The sequence below is a fragment of the Gorilla gorilla genome, chromosome 18 (assembly GCF_029281585.2).
Source record: "Gorilla gorilla gorilla isolate KB3781 chromosome 18, NHGRI_mGorGor1-v2.1_pri, whole genome shotgun sequence".
NCBI classification, from domain to species: domain Eukaryota; kingdom Metazoa; phylum Chordata; class Mammalia; order Primates; family Hominidae; genus Gorilla; species Gorilla gorilla.
This window is the reverse complement of record NC_073242.2, coordinates 51,951,611-51,979,134: the sequence shown is the minus strand read 5'-3', so window position 1 is coordinate 51,979,134 and position 27,524 is coordinate 51,951,611.

Genomic DNA, 27,524 nt, shown 5'->3' with positions numbered 1-27,524 from the left:
GGAACGGAACGGAACGAAATGGAATGGAATGGAACGGAATTCAATGGAATGGAATGGAATGGAATGGAATTCTATGGAATGGAATGGAATGGAATGGAATGGAATGGAATTCCATGGAATGGAATGGAATGGAATGGAATGGAATTCAATGGAATGGAATGGAGTGGAATGGAATGGAATCGAATGGAATTGAATGGAATCGAATGGAATCAAATGGGATCGAATGGAATGGAATGGAATAGAATGGAATCAACCCGAGTAGAACGGAATGAAATGGAATGGAATGGAATGGGATGGAATGGAATGGAATGGAATGGAATGGAACGGAATTCAATGGAATGGAATGGAATGGAATGGAATGGAATGGAATGGAATGGAATTCAATGGAATGGAATGGAACGGAATGGAATTCAATGGAATGGAATGGAATGGAATGGAATTCCATGGAATGGAATGGAATGGAATGGAATTCAATGGAATGGAATGGATTGGAATGGAATGGAATGGAATGGAATGGAATGGAATGAAATGGAATGGAATGGAATAGAATGGAATCAACCTGAGTAGAACGGAATGGAATGGAATGGAATGGAATGGAATGGAATGGAATGGAATGGAATGGAATGGAATGGAATGGAATGGAATGGAATGTACACGAGTAGAACGGAATGTAATGGAATGGAATGGATTGGAATGGAATGGAATGGAATGGAATGGAATGTAACCGAGTAGAACGGAATGGAATGTAATTGAATGGAATGTAACCGAGTTGAACGGAACGGAATGGAATGGAATGGAATGGAATGGAATGGAATGGAATGGAATGGAATGGAATTGAGTGCAATGCAATGCAATGGAATGCAATGGAATGGAAAGGAATGGAATGGAATGGAATGGAATCTACCCGAGTAGAACGGAATGGAATGGAATTGAATGGAATGTAATCGAGTAGAACGGAACGGAATGGAATGGAATGGAATGGAATGCAATGGAATGGAATGGAATGGAATGGAATGGACACCAGTAGAATGGAATGGAATGGAATGGAATGGAATGGAATGGAATCTACCCGAGTAGAACGGAATGGAACGGAATGGAATGGAATGGAATGGACAGGAGCAGAACGGAATGGAATGCAATGGAATGGAATGGAATGTACCCGAGCAGAACGGAATGGAATGAAATGGAAATGGAAAGGGAATGGAAATGGAACGGGAATGGAAATGGAACGGGAACGGAAATGGAACGGGAATGGAAATGGAACGGGAACGGAAACGGAACGAGAACGGAAATGGAACGGGAACGGAAACGGAACGGGAACGGAAATGGAACGGGAATGGTAACGGAACGGGAATGGAAATGGAACGGGAATGGAAATGGAACGGGAATGGAAATGGATCGGGAATGGAAATGGAACGGGAATGGTAATGGAACTGGAATGGAAATGGAACGGGAATGGAAAAGAAACGGGAATGGAAATGGAACGGGAATGGAAATGGAATGGGAATGGAAATGGAATGGAATGGAATGGAATGGAATGGAATGGAATGTACCGGAGTGGAGTGGAGTGGAGTGGAGTGGAGTAGAGTGCACTGGAACGGAATGGAATGGAATGGAATGGAATGGAATGGAACGGAACGGAATGTACCTGAGAAGCACGGAATGGAATGGAATGGAATGGAATGGAATGGAATGTACCGGAGTGGAGTGGAGTGGAATGGAGTGGAGTGGAGTGGAGTGGAGTGGAATGGAATGGAATGGAATGGAACGGAATGCAATGGAATGCAATGGAATGGAAAGGAATGGAATGGAATGGAATGGAATGGAATGGAATGGAATGGAATGGAATGGACACCAGTAGAATGGAATGGAATGGAATGGAATGGAATGGAATGGAATGGAATGGAATTCAATGGAATGGAATGGAATGGAATGGAATGGAATGGAATGGAATGGAATGGAATCGAATGGAATGGAACGGAATTCAATGGAATGGAATGGAATAGAATGGAATAAACCCGAGTAGAACGGAATGGAATGGAATGGAATGTAATGTAATGGAATGGAATGGAATGGAATGGAATGTACCAAAGTAGAACGGAATGGAATGGAATGGAATGGAATGGAATGGAATGGAATGGAATGGAATGGAATGCAATGTACCCGAGTAGAACGGAATGGAATGGAATGGAATGGATTGGAATGGAATGGAATGGAATGGAATGGAATGTAACCGAGTAGAACGGAATGGAATGTAATTGAATGGAATGTAACCGGGTTGAACGGAACGGAATGGAATGGAATGGAATGGAATGGAATGGAATGGAATTGAGTGCAATGCAATGCAATGGAATGCAATGGAATGGAAAGGAATGGAATGGAATGGAATGGAATCTACCCGAGTAGAACGGAATGGAATGGAATTGAATGGAATGTAACCGAGTAGAACGGAACGGAATGGAATGGAATGGAATGGAATGGAATGCAATAGAATGGAATGGAATGGAATGGAATGGACACCAGTAGAATGGAATGGAATGGAATGGAATGGAATGGAATGGAATGGAATGGAATGGAATGGAATGGAATCTACCCGAGTAGAACGGAATGGAACGGAATGGAATGGAATGAAATGTACAGGAGCAGAACGGAATGGAATGCAATGGAATGGAATGGAATGTACCCGAGCAGAACGGAAAGGAATGAAATGGAAATGGAAAGGGAATGGAAATGGAACGGGAATGGAAATGGAACGGGAACGCAATTGAAACGGGAATGGAAATGGAACGGGAACGGAAACGGAACGAGAACGGAAATGGAACGGGAACGGAAACGGAACGGGAACGGAAATGGAACGGGAATGGTAACGGAACAGGAATGGAAATGGAACGGGAATGGAAAAGGAACGGGAATGGAAATGGATCGGGAATGGAAATGGAACGGGAATGGTAATGGAACGGGAATGGAAATGGAACGGGAATGGAAAAGAAACGGGAATGGAAATGGAACGGGAATGGAAATGGAATGGGAATGGAAATGGAATGGAATGGAATGGAATGGAATGGAATGGAATGGAATGTACCGGAGTGGAGTGGAGTGGAGTGGAGTAGAGTGCACTGGAACGGAATGGAATGGAATGGAATGGAATGGAATGGAACGGAACGGAATGTACCTGAGAAGCACGGAATGGAATGGAATGGAATGGAATGGAATGGAATGGAATGTACCGGAATGGAGTGGAGTGGAATGGAGTGGACTGGAGTGGTGTGGAGTGGAATGGAATGGAATGGAATGGAATGGAATGGAATGGAATGGAATGGAATGCAATGGAATGCAATAGAATGGAAAGGAATGGAATGGAATGGAATGGAATGGAATGGAATGGAATGGAATGGACAACAGTAGAATGGAATGGAACGGAATGGAATGGAATGGAATGGAATGGAATGGAATGGAATGGAATGGAATGGAATGGAATTCAATGGAATGGAATGGAATGGAATGGAATTCAATGGAATGGAATGGAATGGAATGGAATTCAATGGAATGGAATGGAATGGAATGGAATTCTATGGAATGGAATGGAGTGGAATCGAATGGAATCGAATGGAATCGAATGGAATGGAATGGAATAGAATGGAATCAACCCGAGTAGAACGGAGCGGAACGCAACGGAACGGAACGGAACGGAACGGGACGGAACGGAACGGAATGGAATGGAATGGAACGGAATTCCATGGAATGGAATGGAATGGAATGGAATTCAATGGAATGGAATGGAGTGGAATGGAATGGAATGGAATGGAATGGAATTCGATGGAATGGAATGGAATGGATTGGAATGGAATGGAATAGAATGGAATCAACCCGAGTAGAACGGAACGGAACACAACGGAACGGAACGGAACGCAACGGAACGGAACGGAACGGAACGGAACGGAACGGAATGGAATGGAATGGAACGGAATTCAATGGAATGGAATGGAATGGAATGGAATTCTATGGAATGGAATGGAATGGAATGGAATGGAATGGAATTCCATGGAATGGAATGGAATGGAATGGAATGGAATTCAATGGAATGGAATGGAGTGGAATGGAATGGAATCGAATGGAATTGAATGGAATCGAATGGAATCAAATGGGATCGAATGGAATGGAATGGAATAGAATGGAATCAACCCGAGTAGAACGGAATGGAATGGAATGGAATGGAATGGAATGGAATGGAATGGAATGGAATGGAATTCAATGGAATGGAATGGAATGGAATGGAATGGAATGGAATGGAATGGAATGGAATGGAATTCAATGGAATGGAATGGAACGGAATGGAATTCAATGGAATGGAATGGATTGGAATGGAATGGAATGGAATGGAATGGAATGGAATGGAATGGAATGAAATGGAATGGAATGGAATAGAATGGAATCAACCTGAGTAGAACGGAATGGAATGGAATGGAATGGAATGGAATGGAATGGAATGGAATGGAATGGAATCTACCAAAGTAGAACGGAATGGAATGGAATGGAATGGAATGGAATGGAGTGGAATGGAATGGAATGGAATGTACACGAGTAGAACGGAATGTAATGGAATGGAATGGATTGGAATGGAATGGAATGGAATGGAATGGAATGTAACCGAGTAGAACGGAATGGAATGTAATTGAATGGAATGTAACCGAGTTGAACGGAACGGAATGGAATGGAATGGAATGGAATGGAATGGAATGGAATGGAATGGAATGGAATGGAATGGAATTGAGTGCAATGCAATGCAATGGAATGCAATGGAATGGAAAGGAATGGAATGGAATGGAATGGAATCTACCCGAGTAGAACGGAATGGAATGGAATTGAATGGAATGTAATCGAGTAGAACGGAACGGAATGGAATGGAATGGAATGGAATGCAATGGAATGGAATGGAATGGAATGGAATGGAATGGAATGGACACCAGTAGAATGGAATGGAATGGAATGGAATGGAATGGAATGGAATGGAATCTACCCGAGTAGAACGGAATGGAACGGAATGGAATGGAATGGAATGGACAGGAGCAGAACGGAATGGAATGCAATGGAATGGAATGGAATGTACCCGAGCAGAACGGAATGGAATGAAATGGAAATGGAAAGGGAATGGAAATGGAACGGGAATGGAAATGGAACGGGAACGGAAATGGAACGGGAATGGAAATGGAACGGGAACGGAAACGGAACGAGAACGGAAATGGAACGGGAACGGAAACGGAACGGGAACGGAAATGGAACGGGAATGGTAACGGAACGGGAATGGAAATGGAACGGGAATGGAAATGGAACGGGAATGGAAATGGATCGGGAATGGAAATGGAACGGGAATGGTAATGGAACTGGAATGTTAATGGAACGGGAATGGAAAAGAAACGGGAATGGAAATGGAACGGGAATGGAAATGGAATGGGAATGGAAATGGAATGGAATGGAATGGAATGGAATGGAATGGAATGTACCGGAGTGGAGTGGAGTGGAGTGGAGTGGAGTAGAGTGCACTGGAACGGAATGGAATGGAATGGAATGGAATGGAATGGAACGGAACGGAATGTACCTGAGAAGCACGGAATGGAATGGAATGGAATGGAATGGAATGGAATGTACCGGAGTGGAGTGGAGTGGAATGGAGTGGAGTGGAGTGGAGTGGAGTGGAATGGAATGGAATGGAATGGAACGGAATGCAATGGAATGCAATGGAATGGAAAGGAATGGAATGGAATGGAATGGAATGGAATGGAATGGAATGGACACCAGTAGAATGGAATGGAATGGAATGGAATGGAATGGAATGGAATGGAATGGAATTCAATGGAATGGAATGGAATGGAATGGAATGGAATGGAATGGAATGGAATGGAATTCAATGGAATGGAATGGAATGGAATGGAATTCCACGGAATGGAATGGAATGGAATGGAATGGAATGGAATGGAATGGAATGGAATGGAATGGAATAGAATGGAATCAACCCGAGTAGAACGGAATGGAATGGAATGGAATGTAATGGAATGGAATGGAATGGAATGGAATGGAATGTACCAAAGTAGAACGGAATGGAATGGAATGGAATGGAATGGAATGGAATGGAATGGAATGGAATGGAATGGAATGGAATGCAATGTACCCGAGTAGAACGGAATGGAATGGAATGGAATGGATTGGAATGGAATGGAATGGAATGGAATGGAATGTAACCGAGTAGAACGGAATGGAATGTAATTGAATGGAATGTAACCGGGTTGAACGGAACGGAATGGAATGGAATGGAATGGAATGGAATGGAATGGAATGGAATGGAATTGAGTGCAATGCAATGCAATGGAATGCAATGGAATGGAAAGGAATGGAATGGAATGGAATGGAATCTACCCGAGTAGAACGGAATGGAATGGAATTGAATGGAATGTAACCGAGTAGAACGGAACGGAATGGAATGGAATGGAATGGAATGGAATGCAATGGAATGGAATGGAATGGAATGGAATGGAATGGAATGGAATGGAATGGACACCAGTAGAATGGAATGGAATGGAATGGAATGGAATGGAATGGAATGGAATGGAATGGAATGGAATGGAATGGAATCTACCCGAGTAGAACGGAATGGAACGGAATGGAATGGAATGGAATGTACAGGAGCAGAACGGAATGGAATGCAATGGAATGGAATGGAATGTACCCGAGCAGAACGGAAAGGAATGAAATGGAAATGGAAAGGGAATGGAAATGGAACGGGAATGGAAATGGAACGGGAACGCAATTGAAACGGGAATGGAAATGGAACGGGAACGGAAACGGAACGAGAACGGAAATGGAACGGGAACGGAAACGGAACGGGAACGGAAATGGAACGGGAATGGTAACGGAACAGGAATGGAAATGGAACGGGAATGGAAAAGGAACGGGAATGGAAATGGATCGGGAATGGAAATGGAACGGGAATGGTAATGGAACGGGAATGGAAATGGAACGGGAATGGAAAAGAAACGGGAATGGAAATGGAACGGGAATGGAAATGGAATGGGAATGGAAATGGAATGGAATGGAATGGAATGGAATGGAATGGAATGTACCGGAGTGGAGTGGAGTGGAGTGGAGTAGAGTGCACTGGAACGGAATGGAATGGAATGGAATGGAATGGAACGGAACGGAATGTACCTGAGAAGCACGGAATGGAATGGAATGGAATGGAATGGAATGGAATGGAATGTACCGGAATGGAGTGGAGTGGAATGGAGTGGACTGGAGTGGTGTGGAGTGGAATGGAATGGAATGGAATGGAATGGAATGGAATGGAATGCAATGGAATGCAATGGAATGGAAAGGAATGGAATGGAATGGAATGGAATGGAATGGAATGGAATGGAATGGAATGGACAACAGTAGAATGGAATGGAACGGAATGGAATGGAATGGAATGGAATGGAATGGAATGGAATGGAATGGAATGGAATTCAATGGAATGGAATGGAATGGAATGGAATTCAATGCAATGGAATGGAATGGAATGGAATTCCATGGAATGGAATGGAATGGAATGGAATTCTATGGAATGGAATGGAGTGGAATCGAATGGAATCGAATGGAATCGAATGGAATGGAATGGAATAGAATGGAATCAACCCGAGTAGAACGGAGCGGAACGCAACGGAACGGAACGGAACGGAACGGGACGGAACGGAACGGAATGGAATGGAATGGAACGGAATTCCATGGAATGGAATGGAATGGAATGGAAATCAATGGAATGGAATGGAATGGAATGGAATGGAATGGAATGGAATGGAATTCGATGGAATGGAATGGAATGGATTGGAATGGAATGGAATAGAATGGAATCAACCCGAGTAGAACGGAACGGAACACAACGGAACGGAACGGAACGCAACGGAACGGAACGGAACGGAACGGAACGGAACGGAATGGAATGGAATGGAACGGAATTCAATGGAATGGAATGGAATGGAATGGAATTCTATGGAATGGAATGGAATGGAATGGAATGGAATGGAATTCCATGGAATGGAATGGAATGGAATGGAATGGAATTCAATGGAATGGAATGGAGTGGAATGGAATGGAATCGAATGGAATTGAATGGAATCGAATGGAATCAAATGGGATCGAATGGAATGGAATGGAATAGAATGGAATCAACCCGAGTAGAACGGAATGAAATGGAATGGAATGGAATGGGATGGAATGGAATGGAATGGAATGGAATGGAACGGAATTCAATGGAATGGAATGGAATGGAATGGAATGGAATGGAATGGAATGGAACGGAATGGAATTCAATGGAATGGAATGGAATGGAATGGAATTCCATGGAATGGAATGGAATGGAATGGAATGGAATGGAATGAAATGGAATGGAATGGAATAGAATGGAATCAACCTGAGTAGAACGGAATGGAATGGAATGGAATGGAATGGAATGGAATGGAATGGAATGGAATGTACCAAAGTAGAACGGAATGGAATGGAATGGAATGGAATGGAATGGAATGGAATGGAATGGAATGGAATGGAATGGAATGGAAAGGAATGGAATGGAATGGAATGTACACGAGTAGAACGGAATGTAATGGAATGGAATGGATTGGAATGGAATGGAATGGAATGGAATGGAATGTAACCGAGTAGAACGGAATGGAATGTAATTGAATGGAATGTAACCGAGTTGAACGGAACGGAATGGAATGGAATGGAATGGAATGGAATGGAACTGAGTGCAATGCAATGCAATGGAATGCAATGGAATGGAAAGGAATGGAATGGAATGGAATGGAATCTACCCGAGTAGAACGGAATGGAATGGAATTGAATGGAATGTAATCGAGTAGAACGGAACGGAATGGAATGGAATGGAATGGAATGCAATGGAATGGAATGGAATGGAATGGAATGGAATGGAATGGACACCAGTAGAATGGAATGGAATGGAATGGAATGGAATGGAATGGAATGGAATCTACCCGAGTAGAACGGAATGGAACGGAATGGAATGGAATGGAATGGACAGGAGCAGAACGGAATGGAATGCAATGGAATGGAATGGAATGTACCCGAGCAGAACGGAATGGAATGAAATGGAAATGGAAAGGGAATGGAAATGGAACGGGAATGGAAATGGACCGGGAACGGAAATGGAACGGGAATGGAAATGGAACGGGAACGGAAACGGAACGAGAACGGAAATGGAACGGGAACGGAAACGGAACGGGAACGGAAATGGAACGGGAATGGTAACGGAACGGGAATGGAAATGGAACGGGAATGGAAATGGAACGGGAATGGAAATGGATCGGGAATGGAAATGGAACGGGAATGGTAATGGAACTGGAATGGAAATGGAACGGGAATGGAAAAGAAACGGGAATGGAAATGGAACGGGAATGGAAATGGAATGGGAATGGAAATGGAATGGAATGGAATAGAATGGAATGGAATGGAATGTACCGGAGTGGAGTGGAGTGGAGTGGAGTGGAGTGGAGTAGAGTGCACTGGAACGGAATGGAATGGAATGGAAAGGAATGGAACGGAACGGAATGTACCCGAGAAGCACGGAATGGAATGGAATGGAATGGAATGGAATGGAATGGAATGTACCGGAGTGGAGTGGAGTGGAATGGAGTGGAGTGGAGTGGAATGGAATGGAATGGAATGGAATGGAATGGAATGGAATGGAATGCAATGGAATGCAATGGAATGGAAAGGAATGGAATGGAATGGAATGGAATGGAATGGAATGGAATGGAATGGAATGGAATGGACACCAGTAGAATGGAATGGAATGGAATGGAATGGAATGGAATGGAATGGAATGGAATTCAATGGAATGGAATGGAATGGAAAGGAATTCAATGGAATGGAATGGAATGGAATTCAATGGAATGGAATGGAATGGAATGGAATTCTATGGAATGGAATGGAGTGGAATCGAATGGAATCGAATGGAATCGAATGGAATGGAATGGAATAGAATGGAATCAACCCGAGTAGAACGGAAAGGAACGCAACGGAACGGAACGGAACGGAACGGGACGGAACGGAACGGAATGGAATGGAATGGAACGGAATTCCATGGAATGGAATGGAATGGAATGGAATTCAATGGAATGGAATGGAATGGAATGGAATGGAATGGAATGGAATTCAATGGAATGGAATGGAATGGAATGGAATGGAATGGAATTCAATGGAATGGAATTCAATGGAATTCAATGGAATGGAATGCAATGGAATGGAATGGAATGGAATGGAATGGAATGGAATTCAATGGAATAGAATGGAATGGAATGGAATGGAAACGAATGGAATCGAATGGAATCGAATGGAATCGAATGGAATCGAATGGAATTGAATGGAATAGAATGGAATCAACCCGAGTAGAACGGAATGGAATGGAATGGAATGGAATGGAATGGAATGGAATGGAATGGAATGGAATGAAATGTTATGGAATGGAATGGAATGGAATTCAATGCAATTCAATTGAATGGAATGGAAGGGAATGGAATGGAGTGGAGTGGAGTGGAGTGGAGTGGAGTGGAATGGAATGGAGTGGAATGGAATGGAATGGAATGGAATGGAATGGAATGGAATGGAATTCAATTTAATGGAATGGAAGGGAGTGGAATGGAGTGGAGTGGAGTGGAGTGGATTGCAGTGGAGAGGAATGGAATGGAGTGGAATGGAATGGAATGGAATGGAATGGAATGGAATGGAATGGAATTCAATGGAGTGGAATGGAATGGAATGGAATGGAATGGAATGGAATGGAATTTATTGCAATGGAATGGAATGGAATCGAATGGAGTCAAATGGAATGGAATGGAATAGAATGGAATCAACCCGAGTAGAACGGAATGGAACGCAACGGAACGGAACGGAACGGAACGGAACGGAATGGAATGTAATGGAATGGAATGGAATGGAATGGAATGGAGTGGAATGGAATGCAATGGAATGGAATGGAATGGAATGGAATGGAATGGAATGGAGTCGAATGGAATCGAATGGAATGGAATGGAATAGAATGGAATCAACCCGAGTAGAACGGTACGGAACGGAACGGAACGGAACGGAACGGAACGGAATGGAATGATCAACCCGTGTAGAATGGAATGGAGTGGAATTGAATAGAATGGAATCAACCCTAGTTGAACGGAACGGAACGCAACGGAACGGAACGGAACGGAATGGAATGGAATGGAAAGGAACGGAATTCAATGGAATGGAATGGAATGGAATGGAATTCTATGGAATGGAATGGAATTCAATGGAATGGAATGGAATGGAATGGAATGGAATGGAATGGAATGGAATGGAATTCAATGGAATGGAATGGAATGGAATGGAATGGAATTCAATGGAATGGAATGGAATGGAATGGAATGGAATGGAATGGAATCGAATGGAATCGAATGGAATCGAATGGAATCGAGTGGAATCGAATGGAATGGAATGGAATAGAATGCAATCAACCCGAGTAGAATGGAATGGAATGGAATGGAATGGGATGGAATGGAATAGAATGGAATGGAATGGAATGGAATGGAATTCAAATGGAATGGAATGGAATGGAATTCTATGGAATGGAATGGAGTGGAATCGAATGGAATCGAATGGAATCGAATGGAATCGAATGGGATCGAATGGAATGGAATGGAATAGAATGGAATCAACCCGAGTAGAACGGAGCGGAACGCAACGGAACGGAACGGAACGGAACGGAACGGAAAGGATTGGAATGGAATGGAATGGAACGGAATTCAAAGGAATGGAATGGAACAGAATGGAATTCAATGGAAAGGAATGGAATGGAATGGAATGGAATTCAATGGAATGGAATGGAATGGAATGGAATGGAATGGAATGGAATGGAATGGAATGGAACGGAATTCTATGGAAAGGAATGGAATGGAATTCAATGGAATGGAATGGAATGGAATGGAACGGAATTCAATGGAATGGAATGGAATGGAATGGAATTCAATGGAATGGAATGGAATGGAATGGAATGGAATGGAATGGGATGGAATGGAATGGAATGGAATGGAATGGAATGGAATTCAAAGGAATGGAATGGAATGGAATGGAATGGAATGGAATGGAATTCAATGGAATGGAATGGAGTGGAATCGAATGGAATCGAATGGAATCGAATGAGATCGAATGGAATGGAATGGCATAGAATGGAATCAACCCGAGTAGAACGGAATGGAATGGAATGGAATGGAATGGAATGGAATGGAATGGAATGGAATTCAATGGAATGGAATGGAATGGAATGGAATGGAATGGAATGGAATGGAATGGAATGGAATGGAATCAACCCGAGTAGAACGGAACGGCACGCAACGGAACGGAACGGAATGGAATATAATGCAACGGAATTCAATGGAATGGAATGGAATGGAATGGAATTCAATGGAATCGAATGGAATCGAATGGAATCGATTGGAATCGAATGGAATCGAATAGAATGGAATGGAATAGAATTTAATCAACCCGAGTAGAAAGGAACGGAACGCAACGGAACGGAACGGAACGGAACGGGACGGAACGGAACGGAATGGAATGGAACGGAATTCAATTGAATGGAATGGAATGGAATGGAATTCAATGGAATGGAATGGAATGGAATGGAATGGAATTCAATGAATGGAATGGAATGGAATGGAATGGAATGGAATGGAATGGAATTCAATGGAATGGAGTGGAATGGAATGGAATCGAATGGAATTGAATGGAATCGAATGGAATCAAATGGGATCGAATGGAATGGAATGGAATAGAATGGAATCAACCCGAGTAGAACGGAATGGAATGGAATGGAATGGAATGGAATGGGATGGAATGGAATGGAATGGAATGGAATGGAATTCAATGGAATGGAATGGAATGGAATGGAATGGAATGGAATGGAATGGAATGGAATGGAATTCAATGGAATGGAATGGAACGGAATGGAATTCAATGGAATGGAATGGAATGGAATGGAATGGAATTCAATGGAATGGAATGGAATGGAATGGAATGGAATGGAATGGAATGGAATTCCATGGAATGGAATGGAATGGAATGGAATTCCATGGAATGGAATGGAATGGAATCGATTGGAATGGAATGGAATGGAATGGAATGGAATGGAATGGAATGGAATGGAATAGAATGGAATCAACCCGAGTAGAACGGAATGGAATGGAATGGAATGTAATGGAATGGAATGGAATGGAATGGAATGGAATGGAATGTACCAAAGTAGAACGGAATGGAATGGAATGGAATGGAATGGAATGGAATGGAATGGAATGGAATGGAATGGAATGTACCCGAGTAGAACGGAATTTAATGGAATGGAATGGATTGGAATGGAATGGAATGGAATGGAATGGAATGTAACCGAGTAGAACGGAATGGAATGTAATTGAATGGAATGTAACCGAGTTGAACGGAACGGAATGGAATGGAATGGAATGGAATGGAATGGAATGGAATGGAATTGAGTGCAATGCAATGCAATGGAATGCAATGGAATGGAAAGGAATGGAATGGAATGGAATGGAATGGAATCTACCCGAGTAGAACGGAATGGAATGGAATTGAATGGAATGTAACCGAGTAGAACGGAACGGAATGGAATGGAATGGAATGGAATGGAATGCAATGGAATGGAATGGAATGGAATGGAATGGAATGGAATGGAATGGAATGGAATGGACACCAGTAGAATGGAATGGAATGGAATGGAATGGAATGGAATGGAATGGAATGGAATGGAATCTACCCGAGCAGAACGGAATGGAACGGAATGGAATGGAATGGAATGGACAGGAGCAGAACGGAATGGAATGCAATGGAATGGAATGGAATGTACCGGAGCAGAACGGAATGGAATGAAATGGAAATGGAAAGGGAATGGAAATGGAACGGGAACGGAAATGGAACGGGAACGGAAATGGAACGGGAATGGAAATGGAACGGGAACGGAAACGGAACGAGAACGGAAATGGAACGGGAACGGAAACGGAACGGGAACGGAAATGGAACGGGAATGGTAACGGAACGGGAATGGAAATGGAACGGGAATGGAAAAGGAACGGGAATGGAAATGGATCGGGAATGGAAATGGAACGGGAATGGTAATGGAACTGGAATGGAAATGGAACGGGAATGGAAAAGAAACGGGAATGGAAATGGAACGGGAATGGAAATGGAATGGGAATGGAAATGGAATGGAATGGAATGGAATGGAATGGAATGGAATGTACCGGAGTGGAGTGGAGTGGAGTGGAGTGGAGTAGAGTGCACTGGAACGGAATGGAATGGAACGGAATGGAATGGAACGGAACGGAATGTACCCGAGAAGCACGGAATGGAATGGAATGGAATGGAATGGAATGGAATGGAATGGAATGTACCGGAGTGGAGTGGAGTGGAATGGAGTGGAGTGGAGTGGAGTGGAGTGGAATGGAATGGAATGGAATGGAATGGAATGGAATGCAATGGAATGCAATGGAATGGAAAGGAATGGAATGGAATGGAATGGAATGGAATGGAATGGAATGGAATGGACACCAGTAGAATGGAATGGAATGGAATGGAATGGAATGGAATGGAATGGAATGGAATGGAATGGAATTCAATGGAATGGAATGGAATGGAATGGAATTCTATGGAATGGAATGGAATGGAATTCAATGGAATGGAATGGAATGGAATGGAATTCTATGGAATGGAATGGAGTGGAATCGAATGGAATCGAATGGAATCGAATGGAATGGAACGGAATAGAATGGAATCAACCCGAGTAGAACGGAACGGAACGCAACGGAACGGAACGGAACGGAACGGGATGGAAAGGAACGGAATGGAATGGAATGGAACGGAATTCCATGGAATGGAATGGAGTGGAATTCCATGGAATGGAATGGAATGGAATGGAATGGAATGGAATGGAATGGAATTCAATGGAATGGAATGGAATGGATTGGAATGGAATGGAATAGAATGGAATCAACCCGAGTAGAACGGAACGGAACACAACGGAACGGAACGGAACGCAACGGAACGGAACGGAATGGAACGGAACGGAATGGAATGGAATGGAACGGAATTCAATGGAATGGAATGGAATGGAATGGAATTCTATGGAATGGAATGGAATGGAATGGAATGGAATGGAATGGAATGGAATGGAATGGAAATCAATGAAATGGAATGGAATGGAATGGAATGGAATGGAATTCTATGGAATGGAAAGGAATGGAACGGAATGGAATGGAATTCTATGGAATGGAATGGAATGGAATGGAATGGAATGGAACGGAATTCGATGGAATGGAATGGAATGGAATGGAATGGAATGGAATTCAATGGAATGGAAAGGAATGGAATGGAATGGAATGGAATTCAATGGAATGGAATGGAATGGAATGGAACGGAATGGAATTCAATGGAATGGAATGGAATGGCAACGAATGGAATCGAATGCAATCGAATGGAATCGATTGGAATCGAATGGAATCGAATGGAATGGAATGGAATAGAATGGAATCAACCTGAGTAGAACGGAACGGCACGCAACGGAACGGAACGGAACGGAACGGGACGGAACGGAAGGGAATGGAATGGAATGGAACGGAATTCAATGGAATGGAATGGAATGGAATGGAATGGAATGGAATGGAATGGAATGGAATAGAATGGAATCAACCCGAGTAGAACGGAACGGAACGCAACGGAACGGAACGGAACGCAACGGAACGGAACGGAACGGAACGGAAAGGAACGGAATGGAATGGAATGGAAAGGAACGGAATTCAATGGAATGGAATGGAATGGAATGGAATTCTATGGAATGGAATGGAATTCAATGGAATGGAATGGAATGGAATGGAATGGAATGGAATGGAATTCAATGGAATGGAATGGAATGGAATGGAATGGAATGGAATTCTATGGAATGGAATGGAATGGAATGGAATGGAATGGAATTGAACGGAATTCTATGGAATGGAATGGAATGGAATTCAATGGAATGGAATGGAATGGAATGGAATGGAATTCAATGGAATGGAATGGAATGGAATGGAATGGAATGGAATGGAATTCAAAGGAATGGAAAGGAATGGAATGGAATGGAATGGAATTCAATGGAATGGAATGGAATGGAATGGAGCGGAATGGAATTCAATGGAATGGAATGGAATGGAATGGAATGGATTGGAATGGAATGGAATGGAATGGAATGGAATTCAATGGAATGGAATGGAATGAAAGGGAATGGAATGGAATTCCATGGAATGGAATGGAATGGAATGGAATGGAATGGAATGGAATGGAATCGAATGGAATCGAATGGAATCGAATGGAATCGAATGGAATCGAATGGAATAGAATGCAAACCCGAGTAGAATGGAATGGAATGGAATGGAATGGAATGGAATGGAATGGAATAGAATGGAATGGAATGGAATGGAATGGAATTCAAATGGAATGGAACGGAATGGAATTCTATGGAATGGAATGGAGTGGAATCGAATGGAATCGAATGGAACCGAATGGGATCGAATGGAATGGAATGGAATAGAATGGAATCAACCCGAGTAGAACGGAGCGGAACACAACGGAATGGAACGGAACGGAACGGAACGGAAAGGAATGGAATGGAATGGAATGGAACGGAATTCAAAGGAATGGAATGGAACAGAATGGAATTCCATGGAATGGAATGGAATGGAATGGAATGGAATTCAATGGAATGGAATGGAATGGAATGGAATGGAATGGAATGGAATGGAATGGAATGGAACGGAACGGAATTCTATGGAATAGAATGGAATGGAATACTATGGAATGGAATGGAATGGAATGGAATGGAATGGAACGGAATTCAATGGAATGGAATGGAATGGAATGGAACTCAACGGAATGGAATGGAATTCAATGGAATGGAATGGAATGGAATGGAATGGAATGGAATGGAATGGAATGGAATGGAATTCAATGGAATGGAATGGAATGGAATGGAATTCCATGGAATGGAATGGAATGGAATCGAATGGAAAGAAATGGAATGGAATGGAATGGAATGGAATAGAATGGAATCAACCCGAGTAGAACGGAATGGAATGGAATGGAATGTAATGTAATGGAATGGAATGGAATGGAATGGAATGGAATGTACCAAAGTAGAACGGAATGGAATGGAATGGAATGGAATGGAATGGAATGGAATGGAATGGAATGCAATGTACCCGAGTAGAACGGAATGGAATGAAATGGAATGGATTGGAATGGAATGGAATGGAATGGAATGGAATGTAACCGAGTAGAACGGAATGGAATGTAATTGAATGGAATGTAACCGGGTTGAACGGAACGGAATGGAATGGAATGGAATGGAATGGAATGGAATGGAATTGAGTGCAATGCAATGCAATGGAATGCAATGGAATGGAAAGGAATGGAATGGAATGGAATGGAATCTACCCGAGTAGAACGGAATGGAATGGAATTGAATGGAATGTAACCGAGTAGAATGGAACGGAATGGAATGGAATGGAATGGAATGGAATGCAATGGAATGGAATGGAATGGAATGGAATGGAATGGAATGGACACCAGTAGAATGGAATGGAATGGAATGGAATGGAATGGAATGGAATGGAATGGAATGGAATCTACCCGAGTTGAACGGAATGGAACGGAATGGAATGGAATGGAATGGACAGGAGCAGAACGGAATGGAATGCAATGGAATGGAATGGAATGTACCCGAGCAGAACGGAAAGGAATGAAATGGAAATGGAAAGGGAATGGAAATGGAACGGGAATGGAAATGGAACGGGAACGCAATTGAAACGGGAATGGAAATGGAACGGGAACGGAAACGGAACGAGAACGGAAATGGAACGGGAACGGAAACGGAACGGGAACGGAAATGGAACGGGAATGGTAACGGAACAGGAATGGAAATGGAACGGGAATGGAAAAGGAACGGGAATGGAAATGGATCGGGAATGGAAATGGAACGGGAATGGTAATGGAACGGGAATGGAAATGGAACGGGAATGGAAAAGAAACGGGAATGGAAATGGAACGGGAATGGAAATGGAATGGGAATGGAAATGGAATGGAATGGAATGGAATGGAATGGAATGGAATGTACCGGAGTGGAGTGGAGTGGAGTGGAGTAGAGTGCACTGGAACGGAATGGAATGGAATGGAATGGAATGGAACGGAATGGAATGTACCTGAGAAGCACGGAATGGAATGGAATGGAATGGAATGGAATGGAATGGAATGGAATGTACCGGAGTGGAGTGGAGTGGAATGGAGTGGACTGGAGTGGTGTGGAGTGGAATGGAATGGAATGGAATGGAATGGAATGGAATGGAATGGAATGGAATGGAATGCAATGGAATGCAATGGAATGGAAAGGAATGGAATGGAATGGAATGGAATGGAATGGAATGGAATGGAATGGACAACAGTAGAATGGAATGGAACGGAATGGAATGGAATGGAATGGAATGGAATGGAATGGAATGGAATGGAATTCAATGGAATGGAATGGAATGGAATGGAATTCAATGGAATGGAATGGAATGGAATGGAATTCCATGGAATGGAATGGAATGGAATGGAATTCAATGGAATGGAATGGAGTGGAATGGAATGGAATCGAATGGAATTGAATGGAATCGAATGGAATCAAATGGGATCGAATGGAATGGAATGGAATAGAATGGAATCAACCCGAGTAGAACGGAATGAAATGGAATGGAAAGGAATGGGATGGAATGGAATGGAATGGAATCTAATGGAACGGAATTCAATGGAAAGGAATGGAATGGAATGGAATGGAATGGAATGGAATGGAATGGAATTCAATGGAATCAACCTGAGTAGAACGGAATGGAATGGAATGGAATGGAATGGAATGGAATGGAATGGAATGGAATGGAATGGAATGTACCAAAGTAGAACGGAATGGAATGGAATGGAATGGAATGGAATGGAATGGAATGGAATGGAATGGAATGGAATGGAATGTACACGAGTAGAACGGAATGTAATGGAATGGAATGGATTGGAATGGAATGGAATGGAATGGAATGGAATGGAATGTAACCGAGTAGAACGGAATGGAATGTAATTGAATGGAATGTAACCGAGTTGAAAGGAACGGAATGGAATGGAATGGAATGGAATGGAATTCCATGGAATGGAATGGAATGGAATGGAATTCCATGGAATGGAATGGAATGGAATGGAATTCAATGGAATGGAATGGATTGGAATGGAATGGAATGGAATGGAATGGAATGGAATGGAATGGAATGAAATGGAATGGAATGGAATAGAATGGAATCAACCTGAGTAGAACGGAATGGAATGGAATGGAATGGAATGGAATGGAATGGAATGGAATGGAATGGAATGGAATGGAATGTACCAAAGTAGAACGGAATGGAATGGAATGGAATGGAATGGAATGGAATGGAATGGAATGGAATGGAATGGAATGGAAAGTACACGAGTAGAACGGAATGTAATGGAATGGAATGGATTGGAATGGAATGGAATGGAATGGAATGGAATGTAACCGAGTAGAACGGAATGGAATGTAATTGAATGGAATGTAACCGAGTTGAACGGAACGGAATGGAATGGAATGGAATGGAATGGAATGGAATGGAATGGAATGGAATGGAATGGAATGGAATTGAGTGCAATGCAATGCAATGGAATGCAATGGAATGGAAAGGAATGGAATGGAATGGAATGGAATCTACCCGAGTAGAACGGAATGGAATGGAATTGAATGGAATGTAATCGAGTAGAACGGAACGGAATGGAATGGAATGGAATGGAATGCAATGGAATGGAATGGAATGGAATGGAATGGAATGGACACCAGTAGAATGGAATGGAATGGAATGGAATGGAATGGAATGGAATCTACCCGAGTAGAACGGAATGGAACGGAATGGAATGGAATGGAATGGAATGGACAGGAGCAGAACGGAATGGAATGCAATGGAATGGAATGGAATGTACCCGAGCAGAACGGAATGGAATGAAATGGAAATGGAAAGGGAATGGAAATGGAACGGGAATGGAAATGGAACGGGAACGGAAATGGAACGGGAATGGAAATGGAACGGGAACGGAAAAGGAACGAGAAAGGAAATGGAACGGGAACGGAAACGGAACGGGAACGGAAATGGAACGGGAATGGTAACGGAACGGGAATGGAAATGGAACGGGAATGGAAATGGAACGGGAATGGAAATGGATCGGGAATGGAAATGGAACGGGAATGGTAATGGAACTGGAATGGAAATGGAACGGGAATGGAAAAGAAACGGGAATGGAAATGGAACGGGAATGGAAATGGAATGGGAATGGAAATGGAATGGAATGGAATGGAATGGAATGGAATGGAATGGAATGGAATGTACCGGAGTGGAGTGGAGTGGAGTGGAGTGGAGTAGAGTGCACTGGAACGGAATGGAATGGAATGGAATGGAATGGAATGGAACGGAACGGAATGTATCTGCGAAGCACGGAATGGAATGGAATGGAATGGAATGGAATGGAATGGAATGTACCGGAGTGGAGTGGAGTGGAATGGAGTGGAGTGGAGTGGAGTGGAGTGGAATGGAATGGAATGGAATGGAACGGAATGCAATGGAATGCAATGGAATGGAAAGGAATGGAATGGAATGGAATGGAATGGAATGGAATGGAATGGAATGGACACCAGTAGAATGGAATGGAATGGAATGGAATGGAATGGAATGGAATGGAATTCAATGGAATGGAATGGAATGGAATGGAATGGAATGGAATGGAATGGAATTCAATGGAATGGAATGGAATGGAATGGAATTCCATGGAACGGAATGGAATGGAATCGAATGGAATGGAATGGAATGGAATGGAATGGAATGGAATAGAATGGAATCAACCCGAGTAGAACGGAATGGAATGGAATGGAATGGAATGGAATGGAATGGAATGGAATGGAATGGAATGGAATGGAATGGAATAGAATGGAATCAACCCGAGTAGAACGGAATGGAATGGAATGGAATGTAATGGAATGGAATGGAATGGAATGGAATGGAATGTACCAAAGTAGAACGGAATGGAATGGAATGGAATGGAATGGAATGGAATGGAATGGAATGGAATGGAATGGAATGGAATGGAATGCAATGTACCCGAGTAGAACGGAATGGAATGGAATGGAATGGATTGGAATGGAATGGAATGGAATGGAATGGAATGTAACCGAGTAGAACGGAATGGAATGTAATTGAATGGAATGTAACCGGGTTGAACGGAACGGAATGGAATGGAATGGAATGGAATGGAATGGAATGGAATGGAATTGAGTGCAATGCAATGCAATGGAATGCAATGGAATGGAAAGGAATGGAATGGAATGGAATGGAATCTACCCGAGTAGAACGGAATGGAATGGAATTGAATGGAATGTAACCGAGTAGAACGGAACGGAATGGAATGGAATGGAATGGAATGGAATGCAATGGAATGGAATGGAATGGAATGGAATGGAATGGAATGGAATGGAATGGAATGGACACCAGTAGAATGGAATGGAATGGAATGGAATGGAATGGAATGGAATGGAATGGAATGGAATGGAATCTACCCGAGTAGAACGGAATGGAACGGAATGGAATGGAATGGAATGTACAGGAGCAGAACGGAATGGAATGCAATGGAATGGAATGGAATGTACCCGAGCAGAACGGAAAGGAATGAAATGGAAATGGAAAGGGAATGGAAATGGAACGGGAATGGAAATGGAACGGGAACGCAATTGAAACGGGAATGGAAATGGAACGGGAACGGAAACGGAACGAGAACGGAAATGGAACGGGAACGGAAACGGAACGGGAACGGAAATGGAACGGGAATGGTAACGGAACAGGAATGGAAATGGAACGGGAATGGAAAAGGAACGGGAATGGAAATGGATCGGGAATGGAAATGGAACGGGAATGGTAATGGAACGGGAATGGAAATGGAACGGGAATGGAAAAGAAACGGGAATGGAAATGGAACGGGAATGGAAATGGAATGGGAATGGAAATGGAATGGAATGGAATGGAATGGAATGGAATGGAATGTACCGGAGTGGAGTGGAGTGGAGTGGAGTAGAGTGCACTGGAACGGAATGGAATGGAATGGAATGGAATGGAACGGAACGGAATGTACCTGAGAAGCACGGAATTCCATGGAATGGAATGGAATGGAATGGAATGGAATTCAATGGAATGGAATGGAGTGGAATGGAATGGAATCGATTGGAATTGAATGGAATCGAATGGAATCAAATGGGATCGAATGGAATGGAATGGAATAGAATGGAATCAACCCGAGTAGAACGGAATGAAATGGAATGGAATGGAATGGGATGGAATGGAATGGAATGGAATCTAATGGAACGGAATTCAATGGAATGGAATGGAATGGAATGGAATGGAATGGAATGGAATGGAATTCAATGGAATCAACCTGAGTAGAACGGAATGGAATGGAATGGAATGGAATGGAATGGAATGGAATGGAATGGAATGGAATGGAATGGAATGGAATGTACCAAAGTAGAACGGAATGGAATGGAATGGAATGGAATGGAATGGAATGGAATGGAATGGAATGGAATGTACACGAGTAGAACGGAATGTAATGGAATGGAATGGATTGGAATGGAATGGAATGGAATGGAATGGAATGGAATGTAACCGAGTAGAACGGAATGGAATGTAATTGAATGGAATGTAACCGAGTTGAAAGGAACGGAATGGAATGGAATGGAATGGAATGGAATTCCATGGAATGGAATGGAATGGAATGGAATTCCATGGAATGGAATGGAATGGAATGGAATTCCATGGAATGGAATGGAATGGAATGGAATTCAATGGAATGGAATGGATTGGAATGGAATGGAATGGAATGGAATGGAATGGAATGGAATGAAATGGAATGGAATGGAATAGAATGGAATCAACCTGAGTAGAACGGAATGGAATGGAATGGAATGGAATGGAATGGAATGGAATGGAATGGAATGGAATGGAATGGAATGGAATGTACCAAAGTAGAACGGAATGGAATGGAATGGAATGGAATGGAATGGAATGGAATGGAATGGAATGGAATGGAATGGAATGGAATGTACACGAGTAGAACGGAATGTAATGGAATGGAATGGATTGGAATGGAATGGAATGGAATGGAATGGAATGGAATGGAATGTAACCGAGTAGAACGGAATGGAATGTAATTGAATGGAATGTAACCGAGTTGAACGGAACGGAATGGAATGGAATGGAATGGAATGGAATGGAATGGAATGGAATTGAGTGCAATGCAATGCAATGGAATGCAATGGAATGGAAAGGAATGGAATGGAATGGAATGGAATCTACCCGAGTAGAACGGAATGGAATGGAATTGAATGGAATGTAATCGAGTAGAACGGAACGGAATGGAATGGAATGGAATGGAATGCAATGGAATGGAATGGAATGGAATGGAATGGAATGGAATGGACACCAGTAGAATGGAATGGAATGGAATGGAATGGAATGGAATGGAATCTACCCGAGTAGAACGGAATGGAACGGAATGGAATGGAATGGAATGGACAGGAGCAGAACGGAATGGAATGCAATGGAATGGAATGGAATGTACCCGAGCAGAACGGAATGGAATGAAATGGAAATGGAAAGGGAATGGAAATGGAACGGGAATGGAAATGGAACGGGAACGGAAATGGAACGGGAATGGAAATGGAACGGGAAAGGAAACGGAACGAGAAAGGAAATGGAACGGGAACGGAAACGGAACGGGAACGGAAATGGAACGGGAATGGTAACGGAACGGGAATGGAAATGGAACGGGAATGGAAATGGAACGGGAATGGAAATGGATCGGGAATGGAAATGGAACGGGAATGGTAATGGAACTGGAATGGAAATGGAACGGGAATGGAAAAGAAACGGGAATGGAAATGGAACGGGAATGGAAATGGAATGGGAATGGAAATGGAATGGAATGGAATGGAATGGAATGGAATGGAATGTACCGGAGTGGAGTGGAGTGGAGTGGAGTGGAGTAGAGTGCACTGGAACGGAATGGAATGGAATGGAATGGAACGGAACGGAATGTACCTGCGAAGCACGGAATGGAATGGAATGGAATGGAATGGAATGGAATGTACCGGAGTGGAGTGGAGTGGAATGGAGTGGAGTGGAGTGGAGTGGAGTGGAATGGAATGGAATGGAATGGAACGGAATGCAATGGAATGCAATGGAATGGAAAGGAATGGAATGGAATGGAATGGAATGGAATGGAATGGAATGGAATGGACACCAGTAGAATGGAATGGAATGGAATGGAATGGAATGGAATGGAATGGAATGGAATGGAATTCAATGGAATGGAATGGAATGGAATGGAATGGAATGGAATGGAATGGAATGGAATTCAATGGAATGGAATGGAATGGAATGGAATTCCATGGAATGGAATGGAATGGAATCGAATGGAATGGAATGGAATGGAATGGAATGGAATGGAATAGAATGGAATCAACCCGAGTAGAACGGAATGGAATGGAATGGAATGGAATGGAATGGAATGGAATGGAATGGAATGGAATGGAATAGAATGGAATCAACCCGAGTAGAACGGAATGGAATGGAATGGAATGTCATGGAATGGAATGGAATGGAATGGAATGGAATGTACCAAAGTAGAACGGAATGGAATGGAATGGAATGGAATGGAATGGAATGGAATGGAATGGAATGGAATGGAATGCAATGTACCCGAGTAGAACGGAATGGAATGGAATGGAATGGATTGGAATGGAATGGAATGGAATGGAATGGAATGTAACCGAGTAGAACGGAATGGAATGTAATTGAATGGAATGTAACCGGGTTGAACGGAACGGAATGGAATGGAATGGAATGGAATGGAATGGAATGGAATGGAATGGAATTGAGTGCAATGCAATGCAATGGAATGCAATGGAATGGAAAGGAATGGAATGGAATGGAATGGAATCTACCCGAGTAGAACGGAATGGAATGGAATTGAATGGAATGTAACCGAGTAGAACGGAACGGAATGGAATGGAATGGAATGGAATGGAATGCAATGGAATGGAATGGAATGGAATGGAATGGAATGGAATGGAATGGAATGGAATGGACACCAGTAGAATGGAATGGAATGGAATGGAATGGAATGGAATGGAATGGAATGGAATGGAATCTACCCGAGTAGAACGGAATGGAATGGAATGGAATGGAATGGAATGTACAGGAGCAGAACGGAATGGAATGCAATGGAATGGAATGGAATGTACCCGAGCAGAACGGAAAGGAATGAAATGGAAATGGAAAGGGAATGGAAATGGAACGGGAATGGAAATGGAACGGGAACGCAATTGAAACGGGAATGGAAATGCAACGGGAACGGAAACGGAACGAGAACGGAAATGGAACGGGAACGGAAACGGAACGGGAACGGAAATGGAACGGGAATGGTAACGGAACAGGAATGGAAATGGAACGGGAATGGAAAAGGAACGGGAATGGAAATGGATCGGGAATGGAAATGGAACGGGAATGGTAATGGAACGGGAATGGAAATGGAACGGGAATGGAAAAGAAACGGGAATGGAAATGGAACGGGAATGGAAATGGAATGGGAATGGAAATGGAATGGAATGGAATGGAATGGAATGGAATGGAATGTACCGGAGTGGAGTGGAGTGGAGTGGAGTAGAGTGCACTGGAACGGAATGGAATGGAATGGAATGGAATGGAACGGAACGGAATGTACCTGAGAAGCACGGAATGGAATGGAATGGAATGGAATGGAATGGAATGGAATGTACCGGAGTGGAGTGGAGTGGAATGGAGTGGACTGGAGTGGTGTGGAGTGGAATGGAATGGAATGGAATGGAATGGAATGGAATGGAATGGAATGGAATGGAATGGAATGGAATGGAATGGAATGGAATGCAATGGAATGCAATGGAATGGAAAGGAATGGAATGGAATGGAATGGAATGGAATGGAATGGAATGGACAACAGTAGAATGGAATGGAATGGAATGGAATGGAATGGAATGGAATGGAATGGAATGGAATGGAATGGAATTCAATGGAATGGAATGGAATGGAATGGAATTCAATGGAATGGAATGGAATGGAATGGAATTCAATGGAATGGAATGGAATGGAATGGAATTCTATGGAATGGAATGGAGTGGAATCGAATGGAATCGAATGGAATCGAATGGAATGGAATGGAATAGAATGGAATCAACCCGAGTAGAACGGAGCGGAACGCAACGGAACGGAACGGAAAGGAACGGGAAGGAACGGAACGGAATGGAATGGAATGGAACCGAATTCCATGGAATGGAATGGAATGGAATGGAATGGAATGGAATTCGATGGAATGGAATGGAATGGATTGGAATGGAATGGAATAGAATGGAATCAACCCGAGTAGAACGGAACGGAACACAACGGAACGGAACGGAACGCAACGGAACGGAACGGAACGGAACGGAACGGAACGGAATGGAATGGAATGGAACGGAATTCAATGGAATGGAATGGAATGGAATGGAATTCTATGGAATGGAATGGAATGGAATGGAATGGAATGGAATGGAATGGAATTCCATGGAATGGAATGGAATGGAATGGAATGGAATGGAATTCCATGGAATGGAATGGAATGGAATGGAATGGAATGGAATGTACTAAAGTAGAACGGAATGGAATGGAATGGAATGGAATGGAATGGAATGGAATGGAATGGAATGGAATGGAATGTATACGAGTAGAACGGAATGGAATGGAATGGATTGGAATGGAATGGAATGGAATGGAATGGAATGTAACCGAGTAGAACGGAATGGAATGTAATTGAATGGAATGTAACCGAGTTGAACGGAACGGAATGGAATGGAATGGAATGGAATGGAATGGAATGGAATGGAATGGAATGGAATTGAGTGCAATGCAATGCAATGGAATGCAATGGAATGGAAAGGAATGGAATGGAATGGAATGGAATCTACCCGAGTAGAACGGAATGGAATGGAATTGAATGGAATGTAATCGAGTAGAACGGAACGGAATGGAATGGAATGGAATGGAATGCAATGGAATGGAATGGAATGGAATGGAATGGAATGGAATGGAATGGAATGGACACCAGTAGAATGGAATGGAATGGAATGGAATGGAATGGAATGGAATGGAATCTACCCGAGTAGAACGGAATGGAACGGAATGGAATGGAATGGAATGGACAGGAGCAGAACGGAATGGAATGCAATGGAATGGAATGGAATGTACCCGAGCAGAACGGAATGGAATGAAATGGAA